The sequence below is a fragment of the Rutidosis leptorrhynchoides genome, chromosome 2, assembly GCF_046630445.1.
Source record: "Rutidosis leptorrhynchoides isolate AG116_Rl617_1_P2 chromosome 2, CSIRO_AGI_Rlap_v1, whole genome shotgun sequence".
NCBI classification, from domain to species: Eukaryota; Viridiplantae; Streptophyta; class Magnoliopsida; order Asterales; family Asteraceae; genus Rutidosis; species Rutidosis leptorrhynchoides.
In genome coordinates this window covers 16,880,305-16,907,929 of record NC_092334.1, presented here as the reverse complement: position 1 = coordinate 16,907,929, position 27,625 = coordinate 16,880,305, and the positions used below count along the sequence as shown (strand labels likewise).

The 27,625-nt window shown below is 35.6% G+C and overlaps 1 pseudogene; it reads left to right on the top strand.

Moving 5' to 3' along the window:
• The first annotated feature begins 15,370 nt into the window (after positions 1–15,370).
• LOC139887641 (disease resistance protein RPV1-like) overlaps positions 15,371–27,625 on the top strand; it is a 103,152-nt pseudogene continuing 90,897 nt past the window's right edge.

Sequence of the window (27,625 nt, the reverse complement as noted above, 5' to 3'; positions counted from 1 at the left end):
AAACATTAACTAAAACTCTAAACGAGTTTCAAAGATTAAAATTGATGATTTTAAAATAAGTTAAACTCTAACGAGTTTAATGATATATGATTTTGAAAGTCAAATAAAATATATGGACGACATCTTTTAAAACTGTTTTAAAACGATACACGTTTGTGTATTTGTTATTTTTATATCCTATAAATTAAATAACAAATTAGATCACAAACATAATCGACATATACAATTGGTTAAAATGTTTTTTTAACTAGTAGTGTAGCGAATCTTGTGTGCATGCATTATTCGTTGACACGAACTTTTTACAAAATACCCGTCAAATTTAAGTCATGCCATCCAATGAGCTTGCAAACACTCCTCGTTATTTTTCTGATCTAGTGAGACTAGGCTGAATTATAGCCACGAGGTGGATTTTTCGATCTAGTGAGACTAGCGTGAATTTCCACTGTTTTCAAATTGGACGACTTAATCGTATTCACGGTGAGACCTGAGTTCGAGGCAAGGATGAGACAAACATGTTAGTAGATAATAGTGGTTTGTTGAACTACACATATCTCAAGGTCTCATAAAGATCTAAGAGTTGCACTTGTAATGCAATTGGTACCCGTTACCTACCAATAGACTCCATAACTGCTAGCTGATCAACAGATGTGGCTATGGAACCTCTATGTGGATCTTAGGCTTTCGTAAATTAATTGTTTTTTTTTATAATATTATAAAAACTTGGGTAGTTAATTTATTAAAGCTCAATATCGAAAATACTAAATTGAATCTTATATCTATTGTAGATGTCAAATAATCAAGACGTAAACCAAAACACACTTCCTTCTTTGTTGGAGAAGGATAAACTCAATGTTCAAACTTCCTAGACTGACACTGCAACCTGAGAATTGTTCTCAAGCATACATGGAAGTTGAACAAAATTTAGAACCCTTATTCATACTTCCTGTTGTGGCAGTTGCTGCTGCTCAGCAAAATTTCTATCGGATGTTGTTCGATGATCAGGAAGAAATATGATTGAAGGGTGAAAAAGAATAAGCCGAATATTTTGTGGAAGGAAAATGACAAATCATTTGCTAGGAAAAATATTCCACCTTCCAAGAAGGAAAGCCCAACAAAAGACGCCGAATGTTTCCATTGTGGAAAGGTTGGCAATTGGAGAAGGAAGTTGTCCTATATTCCAATATGAGCTGAGAAAAGGCAACGCTGGTGAGACTAGCAAATCAGGTATATTCCATAAATAGTTATATACTTCTTCTAGTGATTCCTATATCTTTGTTAACTGGTTGTGGCCTTCACACCTGTAACAATATGAAGGGAATGAGAAGAAGTAATAGACTAAAGAAAGGCACACTGGATTTGCAAGTAGGCAAGGGGGATCAAGCTTTTGTTAAAGCTATTGGTACCTCTGAACTTACTTCTCTAAGTGGTCTTATTGTTTTGTTGGAACAATAGCATTATGCTCTCAATACTGCGAGCGACATAGTTTGAAAGATGCTAGTTTTGAACTTGCATTTACACACTTAGATATTTCAGTTTCTAAGGATAATATATTTATCTTAATACCTATCCACGTGATGGTATTTTTGAAATTGATATGCATAGTGTAATTTCAAATGAGAATTCTGTGTATACCTACATCGCCAAAGTCTTCAAGCAAGACTTGAATAAGACCTATCTATGACATTGTCATATGAGTCATATAAACAAACAATGCATTTCAAAACTCCAGTCTAATGGACTTTTGGAATCAATTGGCTCTGAGTCATTTGATGTATGCGAGTCATGTTTATGTGAAAAGATGACAAATGCTTCTTTCTCCGATTTAGGTAAAAGAGCTAAAGATCTTTTAGGACTAATACATACTGTTGTATGTAGCCCTTTAAGAACAATGTATAGATTTAGTTAATTTTACTTCATTACATTTACTGATGAGTATAGTAGCTATGATTATGTTCACTTGCTGAAACATAAACATACAACTATTTTACCATTCAAAAGTATTCCAAAATGAAGTAGATAATCAGCTTGGAAAGACCATTAAAGCACTTCGCTCCGATGGAGTAAGTGAGTTTATGAGTCAAGAGTTTTTGGACCACCTAAAGAATTGTGGGATTGTCTCATGGTTCACTCTACCTTACACACCACAACACGATGGTGTGTCTGAGTAAGAGGAATCAACTTTACTTGATATAGTTTGATTTATGATGAGTCTGATTTCTCTACTACCGTCTTTTAGGGATATGTATGAGAGTCTGCTGCAGGCATACTCTGTAACATCCCGTCTTTTTCCGTTTACTTTTCCGTTATACTAATATAAAGTCCGTTATATGTTTATAACATCTCCCGTTGATACGCGTTTTAAATTATCTCGTTTAGGTAATTCCCGCACCCGAACGAAAGTTGAGGGACTAAACTTGACAAGGGATCAAACCCTTGACTAGGTCAAGGGTCAAACCCCTTTCACCCATTCATTTCATCTTCATCTCTCTCTCTTTCTCTCTAGCAAGAACACACACACTCAAAACCATATTCATTCAATCATCATCTAAATTCGATCTAGGAGGCTTACAACAAAATAAATTACATATTCGTGATCCTCTCTTCATCCTCTTCGTTTTGGTACCAACTTCATCTCATTTGGGTAACTTTCTAAAATCACTAGATTTTGTGTTCTTGATGTTTTTAACTTATAAAAGTGTTAATTAGTGTCTATGGCTCAAGTCTAACATGAATATATGATTTATATGCTCGATCTCGTTGTTTTAGTGTAACTAGCATGAACTTGAATTTTGGTGTGTTATTCTTGAATTTTGGATGATCATATGTTGTTAGATGTTAAAAGTTGATGTTTTAATTGTGTTACTAGCATCACTAGCTTCAATTTGATGTGTATGTTGCCTTAGAAAACTTCATGAACTTGATTATTGATTTTGGTGAATTTGGGTTAGGGTTTGATGAACTTGAAATGGACTTTTGATGCATTGAATGCCATGGATTATTATTGGTAAGTGTTTAGTTGGATTGTATGCTTGATTACCTTCGAAATGGCATATCATTCATGTAAATTGGTTGCCCGAATCATTGAATTGCATTTATGAACTTGTATGCGGTTAATGTTAAGCATTAGATGCGGTTTTGGTTGTTGTGATAGGTAGATTGATTGATGAAATGTGTTTAGTTGTTTTCCTCGTCAAATTACCTTCCCAACGGTATAAGATACTTGTCTTGATTGTTTGCGGATCATAAATGGTGATTGTTTGAAGTTGGGTTCGTGCATAAAACTTAAAAACTGCCAGAATTCTCTGCACAGGTACCCGCGCGGCGCGCCATATACCCGCGCGGCGCGCCGATTGGGTCTGTCCAACTTGGTCAAATTTCGAATAAAGTTTGCTATGCTACGCACCTCCGATTCACATGTAACTTGTCCTAGCATGCTCATACATGATTAAAAACCTCAGAAAAATAGTTCGGGACACGACCCGAACGTGTTGACTTTTTCGTTGACTTTGACCGACCAAAGTTTGACTTTTTGTCAAACTTAACCAAATGATTTTGCAACCTTCCTAACTTGTTTATATACTTGTATCTTGCATGAAACTTGACAATTTGATTTCACATGCTAAATAATCGAGTCGTAACGAGCCATAGGACTAATTGAACATCTTTGACCTATCGTGTTTACCGTTATTGATACAAACCTATTGTTTAGGTCAAGACTAGCATTGTTCTTTGCACACGTTTACTTGTTGAAGTACTTTACTACTCGTGCACTCAAGGTGAGATCATAGTCCCACTTTTACTCTTTTTGAACTTATATTTGGGATGAGAAAACATAAACGATTCTTTTGAACTAAGTGAACACAAGTACAGGAAAACAAACATTCTACATACGAGTTTAGAACAAAAATCCTCAATTCGATTATCATTAGTTACACTTGCCGGGTGTAAGCGAGAACTTATGTTATATGGCCATATGGGTTGACAACCCTCATCTTTGACGGTTCGCTACCGTCTACGGATGAAATATATTTTCGAGAATCAGTGTTTGTTCTAGCACTAAGTGATGGGGTATACAATGGAAGGAATGTTAAGCTTTGATAATTGGGTGCTCGTGAAACAAACTTTTGGAATGTATTACTATTACTTCATTGATGCAAATCTTGTGGTTCACTTGTACTTACTTACTTAAACCTATGATTTCACCAACGTTTTCGTTGACAGATTTCTATGTTTTTCTCAGGTCCTTGAACGATACATGATATATGCTTCCGCTCATTATTTGATACTTGCATTGGATGTCGAGTATATGTGCATTTCATGGAGCGTCTTTTGGCTTTACTTTAAACCGTGTCGCCTAGATTTCATTCGTATTATAACGTTGTAACTTAACTATTGGTTGAACAATTCTTGTAAACTTTGGGAACAATCTTTATTTTGAAATGAAGGCGACATATTTTGGTCAAACTTTGTCTTAAAGACTTATGACCACGTAACGGGACCTAAGTAGACGGCGCCGTCAAACATGATTTGGTCGGGTCGCTACAGATGGTATCAGAGCGTTGGTTGTAGGGATTTAGAGTTCATTAGTGTCAACCCCGAGTCATAGGGTACATTGGTGAGTCTAGACTACAACCGGCATATAGACTTGAAGTAGGAATTACTTGACTACTTGTGCATTTATACTCGAACGCTTCTACTCATATCTACTCTTAGTTCATCTTAATCTCACGTTGTTTAATTTGATTGACGCGCCACCTTGACTATATGAAATGATGTCGAATGCACATATGAATCAGGGTAATATAATTTCCGGGATTATATTACGGTGACTCATATGAACGTTCCGACATTTTGACATAAAGAATTTAAGGCGAGTCGAGGAAAAACTTCTCTTTATCTTTATTCTATATCACGGTTAGTATTATTGAGAATACTAATCAATGATATTCTTGTGTCTTAAAGGAACAATGGCTCCTCGTCGTGTACGCCGCAATGAAACTCCCGAACAAGCTCTCGAACGGATGATAGCCACCGCCGTAGATGCGGCCATGGCCGGTCACTCATCCAACAACAATAATAATAACAACCACAACAACAACAACAACAACAACAACAACAACAATGGAGCCGGAAACTCAAACGAGGGATGCTCCTATAAAGCTTTCATGGGGTGCAAACCTCACACTTTTGATGGAACCGGGGGACCGGTCGTGCTCACCCGATGGTTTGAGCAAACGGAAGCCGTCTTTAGCATAAGCAGTTGTCGGGACCAAGACAAGGTCAAATACTCCACTCACACTTTCTCCGGAATTGCTCTAACATGGTGGAACACCTATGTTCAATCGGTGGGTACCGATGAGGCTCATGCCCTCTCTTGGGCCGATCTAAAGGAAAAGATGATTGTTGAATATTTTCCGCGCGAAGAAACCCGAAAGCTTGAGGAAGAACTAAGAGCTTTGAAAGCGGTCGGAAACGATCTTAAAGCTTATAATCAACGCTTCGCCGAACTATCCTTGATGTGTCCTAATCTTGTTAACCCCGAATCTCAAAGGATTGAGCTCTACATGCTCGGTCTTCCAAAAAGCATCAAACAAGGGGTGATGTCATCCAAACCCACTACTCATCAAGCCGCTATGAACATGGCTCGCCAACTAATTGAAACGGTTGACGAAATCGTAGTTCCGGCACCTAAGGCCGAGGATAAATCGGGCGGCAACAAAAGAAAGTGGGAACCCTCCCAATCAAGCAACAACAACTTTGCCAAGAAATCTTTCACTTTCGACGGCAAGAAGGGTTATGCTGGGAATCTACCTTTTTGCAACAAATGCAACAAACATCATTTTGGCGAATGTAGTAAGCTAATTTGCCATCGGTGCCAAGGAATTGGTCATAAGGCCAACGATTGTAAAAGTGCCACTCCCGTCGCTCGAAAGTGGCCCAATGCACCAAAGACGGGCACTTGTTACGAATGTGGCCAAACGGGTCATTATAGAAATGCATGCCCAAAGAAGAAAGATAACCCCAATACGCGCGGCCGAGCTTTCAACATCAACACCGAGGAAGCCCGGGATGACACTGAACTAGTCACGGGTACGTTTCTTCTCAACAATTCTTATGTCTCTTGCTTATTCGATTCGGGTGCAGATAAATGCTTTGCATCCAAGACTTTGACTCATTCTTTTAGCACTCCACCTCTTCCATTAGATACCACTTATACCATTGAAGTGGCTAACGGGAAACTATTAAGTGCTGACACATATTACCGGGGGTGTACGTTAAACATTTTGGGTAGGGAATTTGAAATTGACTTGATACCCATGGAACTAGGAAGCTTTGATGTAATAATCGGTATGAATTGGTTAGTCAAAACGAAATCTCACATCCTTTGTGATCTTAACGCAATCCGAATTCCTATCGAAAATGGTGAACCTTTGATTGTTTATGGCGATAAGAGTTGCACCAGACTCAACCTCGTTTCGTGCCTTAAAGTTAGAAAACTGCTCCGTAAGGGTTGTTTTGCGATCCTTGCCCACGTTAAGAAAGTCGAGTCCGATGAGAAGCATATCGATGATGTGCCAATTGTTAGTGACTTTTCCGATGTATTTCCCGACGAATTTCCGGGTCTTCCACCTCATCGACCGGTTGAATTCCAAATCGATCTTATTCCGGGAGCCGCACCCGTAGCACGTGCACCATATAGACTCGCCCCATCCGAAATGCAAGAATTGCAAAGTCAAATCCAAGAACTACTTGATCGTGGTTTTATCCAACCTAGCCATTCACCTTGGGGCGCTCCGATTTTATTCGTTAAAAAGAAAGACGGATCCCTACGAATGTGCATTGATTATCGTGAACTAAATAAATTGACGGTTAAGAACCGATATCCTCTTCCTCGCATCGATGATCTCTTTGATCAACTACAAGGGTCTTGTGTATATTCGAAAATCGATCTCCGCTCGGGTTATCATCAATTAAGGGTTAAGGGGGAAGATGTCTCCAAAACCGCTTTCCGGACTCGCTATGGTAGTTATGAATTCCTCGTCATGCCATTTGGTCTCACTAACGCACCGGCGGTGTTCATGGATCTTATGAACCGCGTGTGCAAACCGTATCTCGATAAATTCGTTATTGTGTTCATCGATGACATATTGATCTATTCTAAAAATGAAGAAGAACACGAGGAACACCTCCGACTTGTGCTTGAACTTTTAAGACAAGAACAACTCTATGCCAAATTCTCCAAGTGTGAATTTTGGTTAAAGGAAGTTCAATTTCTTGGTCATGTTGTAAGTGACCAAGGTATTAAAGTCGATCCCACGAAAATCGAAGCCATTAGTAAATGGGAGACTCCTACTACTCCTACTCACATTCGTCAATTTTTGGGTCTCGCCGGGTACTATCGTAGATTCATCGAAAATTTCTCTTTGGTTGCACGTCCTCTAACCGCATTGACTCACAAGGGAAAGAAATTCATTTGGGCGACCGAACATGAATCCGCATTCCAAATCTTGAAAACGAAGCTAACCACCGCTCCTATCTTGTCACTTCCCGAAGGCAATGATGACTTTGTTGTATATTGCGATGCCTCAAAACATGGTTTTGGGTGTGTATTGATGCAACGAACGAAAGTCATTGCTTATGCTTCTCGACAACTCAAAATTCATGAACGAAACTATACGACACATGATCTCGAACTCGGAGCCGTTGTCTTTGCACTTAAAATGTGGAGACACTATCTTTATGGAACCAAGAGTACTATCTTCACCGATCACAAAAGCCTTCAACACATTTTCGATCAAAAGCAACTAAACATGAGACAACGAAGGTGGATTGAAACCTTAAACGATTACGATTGCGAGCTTCGTTACCATCCCGGGAAGGCAAATGTAGTAGCCGATGCCTTAAGTCGAAAAGAAAGAGCGGTGCCTCTCCGTGTCCGAGCTTTAAACATCACCATTCACACAAACCTTAATAGCCAAATTCGGGTAGCCCAAGATGAGGCTCTCAAGGATGAAAACATCTCTCTCGAACACTTGAACGTCCTCACCTCTCGATTCGAAGTTAAAGAAACCGGACTCCGATATTTCGCCGGAAGAATTTGGGTGCCTAGTTATGGGGATCTACGAAGCCTTATTTTAGACGAAGCCCATAAGTCGCGATACTCGATTCACCCCGGTGCCAATAAGATGTACCACGACCTTAAACAACTATATTGGTGGCCGAACATCAAAAGGGACGTAGCTACGTATGTTTCCAAGTGTTTGACATGTTCCAAAGTCAAAGCCGAACACCAAAGACCGTCCGGACTACTTCAACAACCCGAAATCCCGCAATGGAAGTGGGAAAGAATAACGATGGATTTTATCACCAAACTACCAAAAACGACGGGCGGTTATGATACCATTTGGGTTATTGTTGACCGTCTCACCAAATCCGCACACTTCCTTGCCATGAAAGAAACGGACAAAATGGAGAAACTTGCACAACTTTACATTAAGGAGATCGTAGCCCGACACGGTGTACCTTTATCGATAATCTCCGACCGAGATGGCCGTTTCGTTTCTAGATTTTGGCGTACATTGCAAGAAGCGTTGGGAACGCGTTTAGACATGAGCACCGCATATCATCCTCAAACCGATGGACAAAGCGAACGTACAATTCAAACCTTAGAGGACATGTTACGAGCTTGCGTGGTTGATTTCGGAAAAGCTTGGGACAAGCACTTGCCTCTCGCCGAGTTCTCTTACAACAATAGTTATCACGCGAGTATTAAAGCCGCACCTTTTGAAGCGCTATATGGCCGCAAATGTCGTTCACCTCTTTGTTGGGCCGAGGTAGGCGACGTGCAAATCACCGGACCCGAACTCATTCACGAAACCACCGAGAAAATCGTTCAAATCCGAGATAGGCTTAGGACGGCCCGAAGTCGTCAAAAGAGCTATACCGACAAACGACGCAACGATCTTGAATTTCAAGTCGGTGACCGAGTAATGTTAAAAGTCGCACCTTGGAAGGGTGTAATCCGTTTTGGGAAACGCGGGAAGCTAAATCCGCGGTATATTGGTCCTTTCGAAATCTTGGAGCATATTGGAACCGTTGCTTATCGTTTAGATCTTCCGCCTCAATTGAACTCCGTTCATCCTACCTTCCATGTATCTAACTTGAAAAAGTGTCTTGCCGAACCCGATATCGTCATCCCTCTCGAAGAACTTACTATTGATGACAAACTTCATTTTGTGGAGGAACCGGTTGAAATTGTGGACACCTCCGTCAAGACATTGAAACAAAGTCGAATCCCGATTGTTAAAGTCCGTTGGAACGCCAAAAGAGGACCCGAGTTTACTTGGGAAAGACAAGATCAAATGCAAAGGAAGTATCCTCATCTATTCGTGAATTCGGAAACGCAAGATCTCGAGGAAGAAACAACGACTACTACGCCTACTTAAATTTCGGGACGAAATTTCTTTTAAGGAGTAGGTAATGTAACATCCCGCCTTTTTCCGTTTACTTTTCCGTTATACTAATATAAAGTCCGTTATATGTTTATAACATCTCCCGTTGATACGCGTTTTAAATTATCTCGTTTAGGTAATTCCCGCACCCGAACGAAAGTTGAGGGACTAAACTTGACAAGGGATCAAACCCTTGACTAGGTCAAGGGTCAAACCCCTTTCACCCATTCATTTCATCTTCATCTCTCTCTCTTTCTCTCTAGCAAGAACACACACACTCAAAACCATATTCATTCAATCATCATCTAAATTCGATCTAGGAGGCTTACAACAAAATAAATTACATATTCGTGATCCTCTCTTCATCCTCTTCGTTTTGGTACCAACTTCATCTCATTTGGGTAACTTTCTAAAATCACTAGATTTTGTGTTCTTGATGTTTTTAACTTATAAAAGTGTTAATTAGTGTCTATGGCTCAAGTCTAACATGAATATATGATTTATATGCTCGATCTCGTTGTTTTAGTGTAACTAGCATGAACTTGAATTTTGGTGTGTTATTCTTGAATTTTGGATGATCATATGTTGTTAGATGTTAAAAGTTGATGTTTTAATTGTGTTACTAGCATCACTAGCTTCAATTTGATGTGTAGGTTGCCTTAGAAAACTTCATGAACTTGATTATTGATTTTGGTGAATTTGGGTTAGGGTTTGATGAACTTGAAATGGACTTTTGATGCATTGAATGCCATGGATTATTATTGGTAAGTGTTTAGTTGGATTGTATGCTTGATTACCTTCGAAACGGCATATCATTCATGTAAATTGGTTGCCCGAATCATTGAATTGCATTTATGAACTTGTATGCGGTTAATGTTAAGCATTAGATGCGGTTTTGGTTGTTGTGATAGGTAGATTGATTGATGAAATGTGTTTAGTTGTTTTCCTCGTCAAATTACCTTCCCAACGGTATAAGATACTTGTCTTGATTGTTTGCGGATCATAAATGGTGATTGTTTGAAGTTGGGTTCGTGCATAAAACTTAAAAACTGCCAGAATTCTCTGCACAGGTACCCGCGCGGCGCGCCATATACCCGCGCGGCGCGCCGATTGGGTCTGTCCAACTTGGTCAAATTTCGAATAAAGTTTGCTATGCTACGCACCTCCGATTCACATGTAACTTGTCCTAGCATGCTCATACATGATTAAAAACCTCAGAAAAATAGTTCGGGACACGACCCGAACGTGTTGACTTTTTCGTTGACTTTGACCGACCAAAGTTTGACTTTTTGTCAAACTTAACCAAATGATTTTGCAACCTTCCTAACTTGTTTATATACTTGTATCTTGCATGAAACTTGACAATTTGATTTCACATGCTAAATAATCGAGTCGTAACGAGCCATAGGACTAATTGAACATCTTTGACCTATCGTGTTTACCGTTATTGATACAAACCTATTGTTTAGGTCAAGACTAGCATTGTTCTTTGCACACGTTTACTTGTTGAAGTACTTTACTACTCGTGCACTCAAGGTGAGATCATAGTCCCACTTTTACTCTTTTTGAACTTATATTTGGGATGAGAAAACATAAACGATTCTTTTGAACTAAGTGAACACAAGTACAGGAAAACAAACATTCTACATACGAGTTTAGAACAAAAATCCTCAATTCGATTATCATTAGTTACACTTGCCGGGTGTAAGCGAGAACTTATGTTATATGGCCATATGGGTTGACAACCCTCATCTTTGACGGTTCGCTACCGTCTACGGATGAAATATATTTTCGAGAATCAGTGTTTGTTCTAGCACTAAGTGATGGGGTATACAATGGAAGGAATGTTAAGCTTTGATAATTGGGTGCTCGTGAAACAAACTTTTGGAATGTATTACTATTACTTCATTGATGCAAATCTTGTGGTTCACTTGTACTTACTTACTTAAACCTATGATTTCACCAACGTTTTCGTTGACAGATTTCTATGTTTTTCTCAGGTCCTTGAACGATACATGATATATGCTTCCGCTCATTATTTGATACTTGCATTGGATGTCGAGTATATGTGCATTTCATGGAGCGTCTTTTGGCTTTACTTTAAACCGTGTCGCCTAGATTTCATTCGTATTATAACGTTGTAACTTAACTATTGGTTGAACAATTCTTGTAAACTTTGGGAACAATCTTTATTTTGAAATGAAGGCGACATATTTTGGTCAAACTTTGTCTTAAAGACTTATGACCACGTAACGGGACCTAAGTAGACGGCGCCGTCAAACATGATTTGGTCGGGTCGCTACATACTCAATGTGATTCCAACTATGAAGGTAGAAAAGACACCATATGAGTTATGGCATGGGAAGAATCCCAAGTTGTCTTATCTCAAATTCTGGGATTGTGAAGCGTATGTGAAGCATGACACTTCAAACAAATTAGTACCCAGAACTATCTAATGTTACTTTGTACGATACATAAAGGAAACAACAGGTTACTACTTTTACTACCAAGCTGAAGACAACGTGTTTTCTGCTCGGTCTGCTGAATTCCTAGAAAGAGATCTTCTCTTACAAGAAGTCAGTGGGAGTAAAGTAGATCTTGAAGAAATTCAAGTACTTTAAAGTAACATACCTTCAATAAGCACTAGCAATCCACACGTTGAAACTGAGCACACTGTTGGTAAGCCAGAACGTGTTACACCTGCACTTTATAGATCTAGTAGAGCTCATCGGCTTATGAGGTTTAATTATCTGATTAATTCAGATAAACCTCAACTAAGGGATTATGATGAACCCTCTAGCTGTGTGAGGCCATATCAGATTCTGAATCTGAAAATGACTAGATTCTATGAATACAGATATGCAGTCCATGAAGGATAATCAAGTATGAGACTTGATTGATCTTCTACCCAATTGTAAGACAATGAGGTAAAAATGGGTCTTCAAAGGAAGACTGATATGGACGGTAATGTAAACACTTTTAAAGCTCTATTGGTGACAAAAGGTTATGATGAAAGTTTTTCACCAGTCGTGAGCCCTAAAACAATTAGGATACTTATTGCCATGGTTACTTTTCATGATAATAAAATATGGCTAATGGATGTCAAAACCGCTTTCCTAAATGGCGACCTAAGCGAGGACGTATATATGGTTCAGCCGGAAGGGTTTATGAATCCTAAGCATCCTAATAAAGTATGCAAGCTTCTAAAATCCATTTATGGATAAAAGCAAGCATCCAGGAGCTAGAATCTTAAGTTTAATGAGAAAATCAATTCTCAAAACCAAGATAAGCTCTGAGTTTACATTAGAGCTAGTGGGAGCAGAGTAGTCTTCTTGATCTTATATGTTGATGACATATTACTTATTAGAAATAACATTCCAACTTGCAAGATGTCAAGTCTTGGCTTGGAAAATGTATTTCCATAAAGGATCTTGATGAAGCTACTTATATTATTAGAATGAGGATCTATACAATAGATCCAATTGGGTTATTGGTTTGAATCAAAGTACATACATTATCTTGCAGAGATTTAGCATGCAAAACTCCAAGCATGGAGCTTTGCCAATGCAAAAGGGCATAACCTTGAGAAAGTCTCAAAAGTCCTATCACAGTAGATGAGATGAGACAAATGAAATGTATCACATATGCTTCGGCTATATGATCCATTATGTATGCCATGATATGTACTATACTCGATGTTTCGTTAGTTTTGAGTTTGACGAGTCATTGTCAACATAATCCGGGTGAAGTACATTGGATTGTTGTTAAGAATATTCTTTAGTATTTGCATAGTACTAATGATATGTTCTTGGTTTACGGTGGTTTGGAAAAAGAGTTAAGTATTAAGTTTTATACTTATTCTAGTTTCCAAACTGATCAAGATGATTCTCGATCCAGTCACGTTGTTTCTTTGTCATGATGGGCAAGACATTTGATTGGAAGAGCTCTAGGCAGAGCACTATTGAACAATCTACAACAAAAACAGAATACATTGTTGACTGAGAAGCTACTCAGAAAGCTGTCTGGGTAAGGAAGTTCGTTGTTATACTCAGAGTAGTACACAACATTTAATCTTCTATAATATGTACTGTGATAGTTCGAGTGTTAGTATACTTTTGAAAGAATCACATGTATATAAAAGTATCCGGCACATTCTTCAAAAGTTTGACTACATTCATTAAGTCATTAAGAGGAATGATATTAGTATTCTTAAAGGTTCATACAAATGATAATGTGGCTGACCTGTTCACGAAGCTCATGATGCACAACAAGCATGATGATCATGCTAGTAATATTGGACTTCGTTATGCTGCTGATCTTTTTCATTTGTAATTTAATATTTGGATATTTTTGGAACATTAAGCAGTTTTATATTAATGAACTGACATACTTGATATGGTCGTTTTCATTTATATCACTGTGTTCTATATTAGCATGTTTAATCCATGAATAATTGTTGATTATTCAAAATCTCCATAATCGGTCATGTTATGGGAATAACATGAATTAAGATTAATGTGAAATTTTGGTTATATTCATTGATGATGAATAGTTAACTTGTTGAGACCAAAATTCATATGTATTCATTGATGATGAATATTGGAATGACCCAACCATGAGATGTCACTACATGGATCGTAGTCAGTAGTGAATCTTTTAGTGATTATGTCTTTGTGTCCTTAGACTTGAGATGCACGACCGTCTTGATGAGTGTAGCATTGTATTTTGATATGGTTAAACGCTGTCCTGAATAAGGCTGTTATAAAGGCCATTATTGGGTATAATGTAAAGCTCGTGATAGACACGTGTATGCAATATAGGATTTGTTCCTCTAAAATGTTTGGAGTTAGATATTTTTTGAGCTCCTCGATGAATGAATAAGATATTTGTGTGGCCGCACCCAGATGTAATTAAGATGATACTTAATTAATTTGGTGATCTAATTCAGTTCTAAGATCGATAAATAAAATTGTTAAACAAATGAGAATGACCGATGATCCATATCTCAAGTTTAACTAAAGTATCTGAAACAAAAGGACGAATGACATTTAACACTTACCATAAACAGTTTCGAGAAACTATCCTCACGTGAATTTGGGGACAATGACGTGTTGCTAGACGCTTATCATTGTTTGTATAGTTACTTGGTGTTGTGCCATGCACAAGTGGGAGTCAATCGAAATTAAATAAGTGAAAATTTAATCTTGTTAAATTTTGTTCATAAAATAATAAAAGATTATTATTTTAACTATCCGCTGCGTTAATCTGTTTTGGTAAAAGTACACACGATTTTCCAACAAGTGACGTTATACCTCTTCCGTTTATCCGTTTACATACTTAAACTTTAGTAACACAAATATGCGTTAACTAGACCTTGTGGTCAACTGGTCATTAGCCACATGCCCACATCCCTAGCGTATGGCATAATAAGGAGACTTAAGGAGAAGTGAAGTAAAGAACAAAGAGTAGAATTTGTATAGGAAATGATATTAATCAATTAAGGGAGTAGAGAGAAGTAAGGTAACGTGATAGAGCAACATCGTATGTTACATTTTTATAAACTTTATATTTGAAAAATCATCGTTGACATTAAGGCTGGCAAATTTGACCATTTCATTACATTTGGTGTTTATCAAGAGGCCCAAACCTTACGGCCAGGTATATCCTTCCTTATTTATATATATATATAATATATATATATATATATATATATATATATATATATATATATATATATATTTATTTTTGTGATTTGTGTTGACTGTTCTTACTTGATACTATGGTACATTAGTAGGTCCCCCAGTTGGGGGCATCATGGCATTGATAAATAGGGGATGCAATAGATTTCATATCCTCATCATTTTCCATACCTGCTTATCTAAGTACGCTTGCTTTCTCTACTTCCTCTAGTACCATATATGGCTTCTCTTGATCTAGTTCCCATTGATAGTACCTACGACGTTTTCCTTAGTTTTAGAGGTGAAGATACACGTCATACTTTTACTGATCATCTTTATCATGCATTGAAGCAAGCTGGATTAGCTACTTTTAGGGACACAGAAGATATCGAAAGAGGTGAAGAACTGAAATTTGAGATCCAGAGAGCAATCCTTCACTCTAGGGCGTCAATAGTTGTGTTGTCTGAGAACTATGCAACTTCCACATGGTGCCTTGACGAGCTTTCTTTGATCCTTGACCAAAGGAGAAAATACAATCATTTCGTTCTCCCAATATTTTATCACGTCAATACGTCAGATGTAATGAAACAAAATGGAACTTTCAGAATAGAAGTTAAGGCCTCTTCAAGGTGGAGTGTTGATAACGTGAACGCATGGAAGGCAGCCCTTACGGAGATTGGCCTTTTAGCCGGCGAGGTTATTTCCGGGTATGCTTCCTTCTTTGTTACAGTATTATTCATTATTAATTATATTATATTTATCTAGCTTATATCACTACAAGAAATCGGACCTTTAGGGACGACATTAAACTGGAATTAGAGACGACATGTCGTCCCTAAAGGTCTTTAGGGACGACATGTCGTCCCTATTATGTCGTCCCAGATACTCTGTCGCTAAAACTCTTTTGCAACGACAGCAATTTCTTTAGAGACGACAGTGGGCCCCACTTTGACTTTCTGTTGTCAAACGAATGGGCCAATTCCAGACGACTTTTAGAGACAACATGTCGTCTCTAAAGAAATAATAATAAAATAATGATATAAATATTTATTTATTAAATAAAATGCGAAAATATGACGGGGACGACCTTTAGGGACGACATGTCGTCCCTAAAAGGTACTGGAAGTATTTTTGCAGATTTAATTCTGCTGTACGTATCGTCCCTAAAAGGTACTAGAAGTATTTTTGCAGATTTAATTCTGCTGTACGTACCATCCGTAAAACGGGCCAATTCAATATAATATAAACCTGCTGTACGCGCAACAAAATAACCAACCATAACATAAACACAACCATAACCATAACATTAAAAGTTTACAACCGAGTTTACAAATCCAAAAGTTACAAATCTAAAAAGTTAACAAATCCGAAATAACAAATCCGAGTTTACAACCATAACATTAAACATTATCCAAGTAGCAAACAAGTCAAACTGCATACTTACCCATCATTTTCTTCTTCACCCTCATCATCTTGATCTTCATCTTCATAATCACCGTCATCATCTTCACCGTCATCATCTTCAACGGAGTCGATGTTACCCTCATCATGAATTTCACGGTCACCCGAACCCGAAGCTTCAAAACTAAATCCACACACACGAAAACGAACCACATCAAACATGAATCTATACTTTAAATCAAACAAATATCATAAAATTAAGGGAATTGATATAAGAACCTAAACCTTTTCCTACACACTTTAATTATACAGTGATAATGAATGCATTTAATATGAAATTTATATACACTTCCATTAGTTTTCAAGTTACTTCCATCTAGTTTTGTAACAATGCTTATAGAGTATACACAAATGGTTGCCACTTTACATGATACACAAGTGATGAATAATTTTTTTCCAATTGTCAATCATAAAGCAATACATAATCCAAGCAATACAAAACCAACACCACGCCATTTCAACAGGTCTTTGTTAATAATCTACAAAACCTGAGTTTGATAAGCATGTATTGAACATAAACTAACCATTTAAACCATAAATTAGTTGCAACACAATAACAATGTCAGTTGAAATGAATTGTGTTTGAAAGTAACATTTCTTACTTGTTCCACTTGCAAGTATTAAGTTGATCGAATTACTTCCATAATGCCTGTTGAATATTACAAACACGGAGAAAAAAAAACAACAACACAAGTCTAGTCATTTAGTGTTAAAGAGGTGTGCTAAAAGTGCAGCCGAGAGAAAGAGTAACTTACCATTTTACTGCTAATTTGTAGTTTCTGTACATGTTAGTACCGGATGAATGTAATCCTCAGTCCTTCACTCTTTACAAAATGTTTCCAATACTGTATCTCAAATTTAGAAAATAAAAGTAGCGTTACAGTAACAAAAAATACATTAACAATATTTATCATCAACTGTTACTTAGCTATTAATTATTCTTTAAATTATATATAATTTTCAGAGTTTATTTAACTATAAATCCCCAAAAAAAAATATTAATTCGGAATTAATATATAATGAAAAATGTTCTTGACACTTTCATCACCAAACCCATCATTTTACTAACAAAATTCGGATTTAAGGACCAAATATAATCAAGGAATCAACAAACATAAGCAAAATAACAAACTAAGCATGAAAATCATAAGTCTAAACATAATCACACACAACAATCTTCCAAAAATAACCCCAATATTCGGATTTAATATATATAACCCAATGCACCAAACTTTAATTTTCAAAATATAAATGAAGAACATACCTTTGTTAGTGTTTTAGGAGTGAAGATTAGGTTGGATTTGGTGTGAAATAGCTTTAACCGGAAATAGCTCAAAATCGCCAGAGGTATCGGAGGATTTATTTTTGGTAAAGTGACTAAATAAAATGGTGGATCTGGAGTATACTGCTGTCTTTTTTCTTTGGGGACGACAATTAGGGACGACATGTCGTCCCTAATGTATCTGGAGGGAAATGAAAATTGATCTAGCGCCAGAAATTTCGTGAAATTTTCAAATAATTATTTACCTTTATTTAAAAACTCTATTTATTTTATTTACTTATATAAATTAATTATAACTTATTTTAATTATTAAATTTACTTTTAAATATTGTATAAAATAAATATTTATTTATATTTACTTATATTCAATATTTATTTATATTTAATTATATAAATATTTATAATTAATATTTATTTATATAAATACTTATTTATATTTACTTATATAAATATTTATTTATATAAAATTAATATTTAATTATATATCTGCTTATGCTTATAAAGATATATTCTTTAAAATAAATTTTATATTTAATTATATATATATATATATATATATATATATATATATATATATATATATATATATATATATATATATATATATATATATATATATATATATATATATATATATATATATATATATATATATCAACGTCGCATTCCACGATCACTACCGCACTCCACGATCACATATCAACGTCGCATTCCACCGTCACATATTGACGTCACATTTCCACCGTTATATTTCGCCATTACAGTGCACATTCCACCGTCACATCTCAACGTCACATTCCACCGTTACAAATGACCACTACACTCTATGATCACATATCAACGTCACAGTCCACCGTTACAAATCACCACCACATTCCACCATTACATTTCAACGTCACAGTCCACCATCACATATCAATGTCACATTCCACCGTTAAATTTTGCCGTCACATTCCACCATTACATATCAACGTCACATTCCACCGTTACATTTTGCCATTACATTCCACCATCACATATCAATGTCACATTCCACCAACACATATATACGTCACATCACACCATCACATATCACCGTTGCGTTCCACCATCACATATAAACATCACATTCCACTGTTACATTTCGACGTCACATATCAACGTCACATTCCACCGTCACATTTCAACGTTATATTTCACCGTCACAAATTACCACCACATTCCACCATCACATATCAACGTTACTGATGTTAAAGCTAAGGGGTATAAAATACTATTAAATTTTACAAGGAAATACTATTAAATACGATACAATTTTACACAAGATATTTATTTATTTATTGAATGGATATACTTAAACCTTGCTACAACACTTATAGGCAGTGTACCTAATCGTACAGCAGTGTAGTTTTTAGTAAGTCCGGTTCGTTCCACAGGGAATCTTTTTCACAAAGCTTAACGCTATATTAGTTTAAATTTATAAAAATACAAATATATATATAAGTAATATTATTATTATAAAGGGGGGTTTTTACCGTTTAATGACCGGTTTGTCGATTTTAAAAACTTTAGTTGTAGTTAAAACAAAATGTAAAATATTAAATAAATAAAAGACTTAATTTAAAGCGTAAAGTAAATAACGATAATGAAATTGCGAATAATAAAAGTGCGATAAAATAAACTTGCGATAATTAAAAAGTACGATAATTAAAAGTGCAATTAAATACAATAACAATAAATAAAAATGCGATAATTAGAAGTGCAATTAAATATAAAATAAAGGAAAATAAATATGAAATAAAAGAATTATGCTTATTTAAACTTCCGTAATCATGATGTTTGACGTGTTGATTTTAGTTTTATGCCCATGGGTTAATTGTCCTTTGTCCTGGATTATTTAATATGTCCGTCTGGTTTTTGTCCATAACAGTCCATCAGTCATAAATATAAAGTGCGAGTGTCCTCGTCAAATTATCCTTATACTCGAAGTTTAAATATTTCAACTAATTGGGGACTTAAACTGTAACAAGATTTTAATACTTTGTTTAATAATTACACCAGGATATCGACTGAGTGTAACCCAAGGGTTTTATACTTTGTTATCAATTATGCCAAGTGTCCTTGTACATAATTTCACCCCTGTTTTAATAATTCTAGTGGCTATTAATCCATTCCCGTGTCCGGTTAAATGAACGATTATTCGTACATATAAATACCCCGCCCATCGTGTCCGATCGAGTGTATATGGTTATTTATAGGGATGTCCAATTGTAAATCTTTATATTAACATTAACAAATTATCATTTAGTTAAACAAATATAAAGCCCATTAATAGCCCATAGTCTAATTTTCACAAGTGTCGTTCTTTTGTCCAAACCCCAATTATGGTACAAAGCCCAATTACCCAATTTTAATATTTTTAGCCCAACATCATGATTACTTCGGATTAAATAAGCATAATAATAACTTAGCTACGAGACATTAATGTAAAAAGGTTGAACATAACTTACAATGATTAAAAATAGCGTAGCGTTACACGGACAGAATTTCGACTTACACCCTTACAACATTCGCTAACACACCCTTATTATTAGGATTTAAAATTAAAATTAAAATTAAAATATAAATTATATATACATATACTACGTTGAGTGAAGAAGAAAAAGATGTGTTTTTGTGGTGCACCAAAGCTTGATTTTTATAGGCATGTGGGCTGGAACTGGGGCTCATGCGATCGCATGGATTTATGCCTTCCAGGCCATGCGATCGCATGGCCAGCTGGGGAGGCTCACATTTGGTCGTTTTCTTCTGCCGACGGTTTTATAATATAATATAATATATATATTAATTTTAAGAATTAATTATATATTATATTATATTTATGTGCATAGTTGACTTGTAATTTTTAGTCCGTTGCGTCGAGCGTTGAGAGTTGACTCTGGTCCCGGTTCCGGATTTTTGAACGTCCTTGCGTACAATTTAATATCTTGTACTTTGCGTTTTGAATCTTGTACTCTTGTAATTTTGAGATGTTTCTTATCAATAATTGGAACCTCATTGATTGTATTTTGTACTTTTGAGCTTTTTGGTCGTTTGCGTCTTCAATTCGTCGAATCTGTCTTTTGTCTTCACCTTTTATTATTTAAACGAATATCACTTGTAAATAGGACAATTGTAACTAAAAGCTTGTCTTTCTTGAGGAATAATGCTATGAAATATATGTTCGTTTTTAGCATTATCAAATATTCCCACACTTGAGCGTTGCTTGTCCTCAAGCAATATAGTCTTGAAATACAAGAATCACTTCTTTATTCTTCACACTTTGTACATCAGTGATTTCTTTACGGCGGTATAAACAATGGTAGTAACGACGTGGTTTACTGTCCCACATGACTATAAAATTTAGATCCATTAAGGAAATTGGATCTTTATGAAAACATTTGATCTTTTAAAAATTAAATCTAGTTTTTACCCTAGATAAGTTTTCCGGAATAACCCTTCACCGGTGTTTGCAAAATATTTTTGTGGGCTTGGTGGGTTTCAGATTTGAAAATTTTAGCTCAAAACTTGTGGTTTTGTGTCACCCACTTGCTAACCTTGTATTAGGAAAGCAACACATCCATTATACTTGCTCCGTATATTACCTTTCGGTAAACTACCGTCTGGTTGTAAAGGAAAGCGTTGAACAAGCAACTGTTAAGGCAATGTCCCCTGACATGCTTTTAATTATGGTATATAACCTGTCGGATGCAATTACTATCCTTTGTAGGAGCAATAGTAAAGCTCACCCTTATAATTTGTCGGTCTGGCATAAGGTCCCGTCTTTAACCATGCTATGCAACCACCGTTCTTACGGTTGACACCCAATTTGGTTCAGATGACCTAATGAATTCCAGGTGAATTTCTAGGATTTTACGTTCAATGGTAATGAACGCATTGAAAATGAGTTTTCAGAAAACAAATCGGTTTATAATTTGATCAAAATATTTTCTCGTTCAAGCTCGAGTTTAGATATCATTGAATTCCATGAGTTTGAATTCTCAATCTTTAAGGTCAATCTCTAGGATTGAGTAATATCAGGCTTAAAAGCTGATTTTTGATCTTTTAAGGAGATTATCCTTTCTGGGGATCTGATTTATTAGTCTTATCAAGCTAATTTGCACGGTGCCCCCCATTGTACGAGATAAATCCTTCTCATGGTTAGGATAAATCTGACCACTTGGCGACCCTGTTTTATGCTGAGGTTCGTGGATTTCCTGCTGATTTTAAAGATGACTTTTCTAGATTTTTCATCAACCTACAGCTGGTCTGGACGACAACTTCATGACCTAAATCAAGAAGCGCGTTTCTTTTTCGAAAGACTTTACTTCCTTTTAACGATGGAATTGATTCATCGTGTAGATCCATCTCTTATTTTCTTTCATCGGGTAAAACAGTTTAGTTTAGTCCAAAGCAAAAGTATCTTCAATTATTTGTTACAGAAATATGTGACATATGTTTAAGATAACTTGGTAATTTTTCCCACACTTGGCTTTTATTTTCCTTTTTATTGTCCTCTATTCCATTTTAAATAAATTTTAACATTTTGGTTTGTTTCTCAATTTATGTCCTTTCCGAGGTAACAATAATTTCGGTGTTAACACCTAGTTTTATCGTTCATAAATATGTATAAACATGATTTTGAGTTCGTTTAATTGAAAATTTTGAAATTTTTTACTAGAATTGGGTAGTCAGTATATAAGACTAGATTCTAATACAACTACTACGTTACTAGTATTTTTAATGGTAACCAAGTGTTTAAGATAAAAATTTTAAAAATCCGAAAGAATTTAACCCCTTCCCACACTTAAGATCTTGCAATGCCCTCATTTGCAAGAAATCAGTAACAATTTAAATTATTGAGGGTGATTAGCGTAAAAATGATTAAATTTTACCAAAGTTTCCAAACATATTGGCGTTTGGTTGCTGAATGATAAATGGTGCATATCATTTGTTCATTTCGTCTGTTGTTACATCACATTTATTTGTCATCTTGTCATCAAAATTAGTAGCTTTTGCTGAACTTAATGTCATTCTTTGAAAATGCGCTGTTTTACCCTGTTTTGTACAATTTACAATATACATACATACAAATATAAACATGCATGGCAATTTGAAATGGGACTTAATATCCCACTTTCAAATCCTAAATGTGAAATATTAGTACACAATAATAATAAAAATGATAAAGATTACATAAGTATATTCAATAACATAAGTTTAAACATGAATAAGTAAAAAGATAAAAACATAAAAATCATATAAATAACCAAATGGAACTAAATCAGTCTGGATATGGGTTCCAGTTCATCTCGTCAGGTGGGTTCCATTGTTGGTTATAGGTGTTTTGATAGGCTTGGTTATAGTCATACCGGTTAAAGGGTGGTCGGATATCGGGGCTATGTGGCAAAAAATGAGCAGGTCGAGTAGGTACGTAATTATTTGGTACCTGATATGATAGCTGGCTCATGATTTGGTGCTGATGAACTAACCAGCTATCGTGTTGGCGTCGCCTATAATCCTCGTATACTCGCTCGGAGTTCCACTGCTCATACATACTATGTCTGGCCGCGTTCGTCATTGCTTCCTCATCTATACGAACGTGGACGTCAAGAATAGCATCTCGAAAGACATCCCTAATGTCTTCCGCCTCCTCCATTTCCTCGTCTGAGCCTCTCTCTACCTGAGGATGAGATCCCTCAAAGGGTACTGCCTGGTTACGTCTACTTTTCAATACCTTAGCACCCACATAAACTTTCAATCCTAAGGGCTCAACCTGTTCTCTACAAAGCTGTAATGGACCCCCTTGGTTCCTATCAACACCTAAATACTCTCCAATGAGAGTAACAAAAATACCTCCTCCTATTATACTCCCGTCCTGCATTCCCTCTACCATTTTAGATAAATAAAAAGCAACACAGTAAGGGATATTGACAAAGCTTCTAGGATCCCGAATACACTTTAGGTAGAATAAATCATGTAAGGTAATTTTTTCTTTATTATGACCTCTCTGTGTAATCGAGTTAGCCAAAAATCAATGAATAATACGAAGCTCGGCTCTGTCAATATGTGTATAGGAGTGTCCTCCTGCTCGTGTAAAAACATCAAAATGTGACATACGCCTCCAAATGGCGTCAGCGTCAAAGTTACTATCTACCCTTTCACCATAATGAATCAAATTTGTACAATCGGGTAATAGCAACTCACCAGGAGTATATATCTGTAAGGCCCTGGCCATGTCCAGCATGGACATTCTGTACTTCCTACCGCCAAGGATAAACCTAAGAAATCTTCTATCATCTATTCTAACTATATTTGTATCAAGTGATACAGTACTCATCAACTCAACACACCATTCCTTATATACAGGTCTACGAATGGTGAAAAGACGTTCCCAATCTGTAAAAGAAGAACTGCCATACCTTTGAACTAAAAGCTGTCTAACACGGTCAGCTAGATGGACCGTTTCCAAAGGGGCCCAATCGATTACCCTTGGCACCTCTACATTTTTTTTTACCAATTTGAATTTGTTCCTTTGATATGTCTCGTAATCTCTCCATCTCCTATCAAATCTCAGATTAGGATGCAGAGTGTGCTCAGGAATCGTTGGGAATTCTACTGGCGGCCTCATTGGGAATACTATGAATTCATCAACAAACTGTACCGGATCATAATAAGGTATGTGCTGATCAGGCTGTTGTTGTGGTTCTTGTTGTGGTTCTTGTTCGTGTTGCATTTCTGGTTCTGGTTCTGGTGCTGGTCGTCTAGATGATGATGCTCCTGAACCTCCAGTATCGGCTTTCTGCAAAACACATTAAACACAAAATTTGTGCATCCAAATATGCATTAGTGTTAGCAAAATAACAACTTAAAACAATCACTATAACTTGTTAAATCAAAATTAAACTTATACACATTTTCAAAATTTTTCACAATTCTACACTTTTCAAATAAGCACATATGAAAATGTATACAAAGTTCATAAGCATTTAACTCAAATAACATGTCAAAATAGTCATTACTAATAATTAAACAAGTCTCAAATGGCAATTACATCAAAGTAATCAAGTTCATGAATTTTGGATTTAAAAAGTCCACTTTAATCTCCAAAAATCATGTTTAGGATCAATGTTTGGATCATTTAACTATCTAAACATGTTACACTACTCAATTTAGCAATAATTCATGACAAAAATCGGCCATAACATGTTTATATCAAAAAGCCCCAAATTGCTCAAGAACACAAACCCTAGATTTCTAAAATTTTTGAAGTTTTTGGCTTCAAATCATGTTAAATAGCATCAATCTAGGTTATACATGCATAAAATACTAACAATTTAACACTAATTACACTAGAAATTAACAAAATTGCATTAGGAAAAAAATTGATAATTATCACAAAAACTAGGAATTTATAGAGTTTAGGGGTGTAATTTTTACCATTTTGCTGAAGAATGAGAATCTAATGATTAAAGCAAGAAAAATGACGAATTACGGTGGATTTTGGTGAATTTTGATGAAGATTTGAGAGTATTTTCGTATGTGTTGTGTGTGTGTTGGTGTGAGGCAGAACAGAACAGGCTGTATGTATCAGGCATGTTTTCCAGCTCCATGCGATAGCATGGAGTTGGAGTGCAATACCCATGCGATCGCATGGGTATCCGGGAACAGTGTTTTCAGCTTTTTTTTTTTTTTTTTTTATAAAACCTTATACTTTATAAAACTTATAATTAATTAAATTTTAAAAATTTGTTTTCCTTTAGGAGCGAGGGTGTTTCGGATCGATGTCCTAGTCTATCCCTTGACAAAATTTTTAAAATTTGTCAAATCAAAGCGCGGTTTTAAAAGTAAAGATTTTTGGATTTTTTAATGTTTTTGACATACTTTAATTCAATAAAATTAAAAATAATGATAATAAAAGTTCTCGTCCCTCTCTCGGGTAAAGCAATTTCGGTTCAAAGACCTAGTCTTCAACTCACGACGAATTTTAAAAATCATATTTTTAACTTAGCGAAATAAAGTAAATTTTTGTTTTTAAATTCACACCAAACTTAAATTTAAAATGCATAAAATTAAGAATTCATATAATAAAAATTAAAAATTCACACCAAACTTATATTATATTTTTGTTTTTAAACATACAAACTTATATTAAAAAGATTAATTTTTCAAATATTTACAATTTTAAATATATTAATTTTAAAAAGTTTACAATATTATTTTAATTTTTATATATTAATTTTTAAAAACATGGTAAAAATAAAATTAAAAATCTTTTTAGTCTTTTATCCCACTTTAATCAATCAAATATTATCAAAAATATGCGCCCCTCTTTTCGGTAAAGTAATTTCGGTTCCATGACCTAATTTAACTCATGACGAATTTTTGAAATATTTTGGGTTGATTGATTAAAGATATTTATACCTTAAGAATAAACGTTAAATTTCGCAGTGATGTAATAAAATTTTGAATGATATCAATAATTTCGGTCGCCAAACCTAATTTTATTCAATACCAATTTAATACTTTATAGCGAACAAATTAGCGTTTATTATCAAAAGGTTAAAAATAAAAAATTAAAAAATAAAAACTGTACAGACTTACCTGTGAGATAGTATTCTTAGTTATATGATCTATCCCATTCATAAGATAGTCGGTTTAATTGGTTTTCCATAGCTACATAGGCGTAACCTCGAGCATTCAGTGTTTTTTCTTCTAAACATATGAACGGTCCGTCTCTGCATAAAGTAACAAATTCGGTGTTTGAATAGGTTTGATTATTTGAACATTTACCTCCATGTGACCATTTTCCGCATTTGTGACATCTTTCAAGGTGTCGTGCTCTTCTTTTCGCTGCGGATTTTGATTTTCCTTTACCAAATTGTAACTTATTATCTTCGCATCTGGATTCTTTTCTTACTCCGTCCAATCTTTCTCTGATTACTGATACTATTTCACTCGGAAGTGTGTCATTATTACGTTTAGTGATCAAAGCGTGTAGCATTAGACCATGGTTTAGTTCACAGGCAGTCTTCATTTCGTAAAAACCTAAAAAAAATAAAAATTCAGAATGGGGGGAGAAGACTAGTTCTTTAGGGTCTGCTAGGGAAAGACCATTCGGGTTCCATTTTCGAGAACTACACGAAAACAGAAAATCTAACTCTAACAGAAATACATATTATCCTTTAAAGACTTGATTCTCCCCACACTTAGTTAGCCGTGGTATCGAAATTGTGATTAACTTCGTTGTCGATTTCCATTGGACTATCTATGTAATGTTTAACTCTGTGACCATTAACTTTAAATTCAATTCCATTTGAATTTATTAATTCTACTGTTCCGTATGGGAAAACTCTTTTGACTATGAATGGTCCAGACCATCTTGATTTCAATTTTCAGGAAATAGCTTGAATCGTGAATTGAAAAGAAGAACTATGTCTCCTTCTTTGAATTCTTTTGAACTTCTGATTCTTTTATCATGCAATTTCTTCGTTCTTTCTTTATAGATTAATGAATTTTCGTATGCTTCATGTCTTAATTCTTCTAATTCGTTTAGTTGACTTAACCGTAGACGTCCAGCTTCATATAAATCAAGATTACATGTCTTCAAAGCCCAAAATGCTTTGTGTTCAATTTCTACTGGAAGATGACATGCTTTTCCGTAGATGAGTTTAAAAGGTGTGGTTCCGATTGGAGTTTTGTAGGCTGTTCTAAAAGCCCAGAGTGCATCCTCC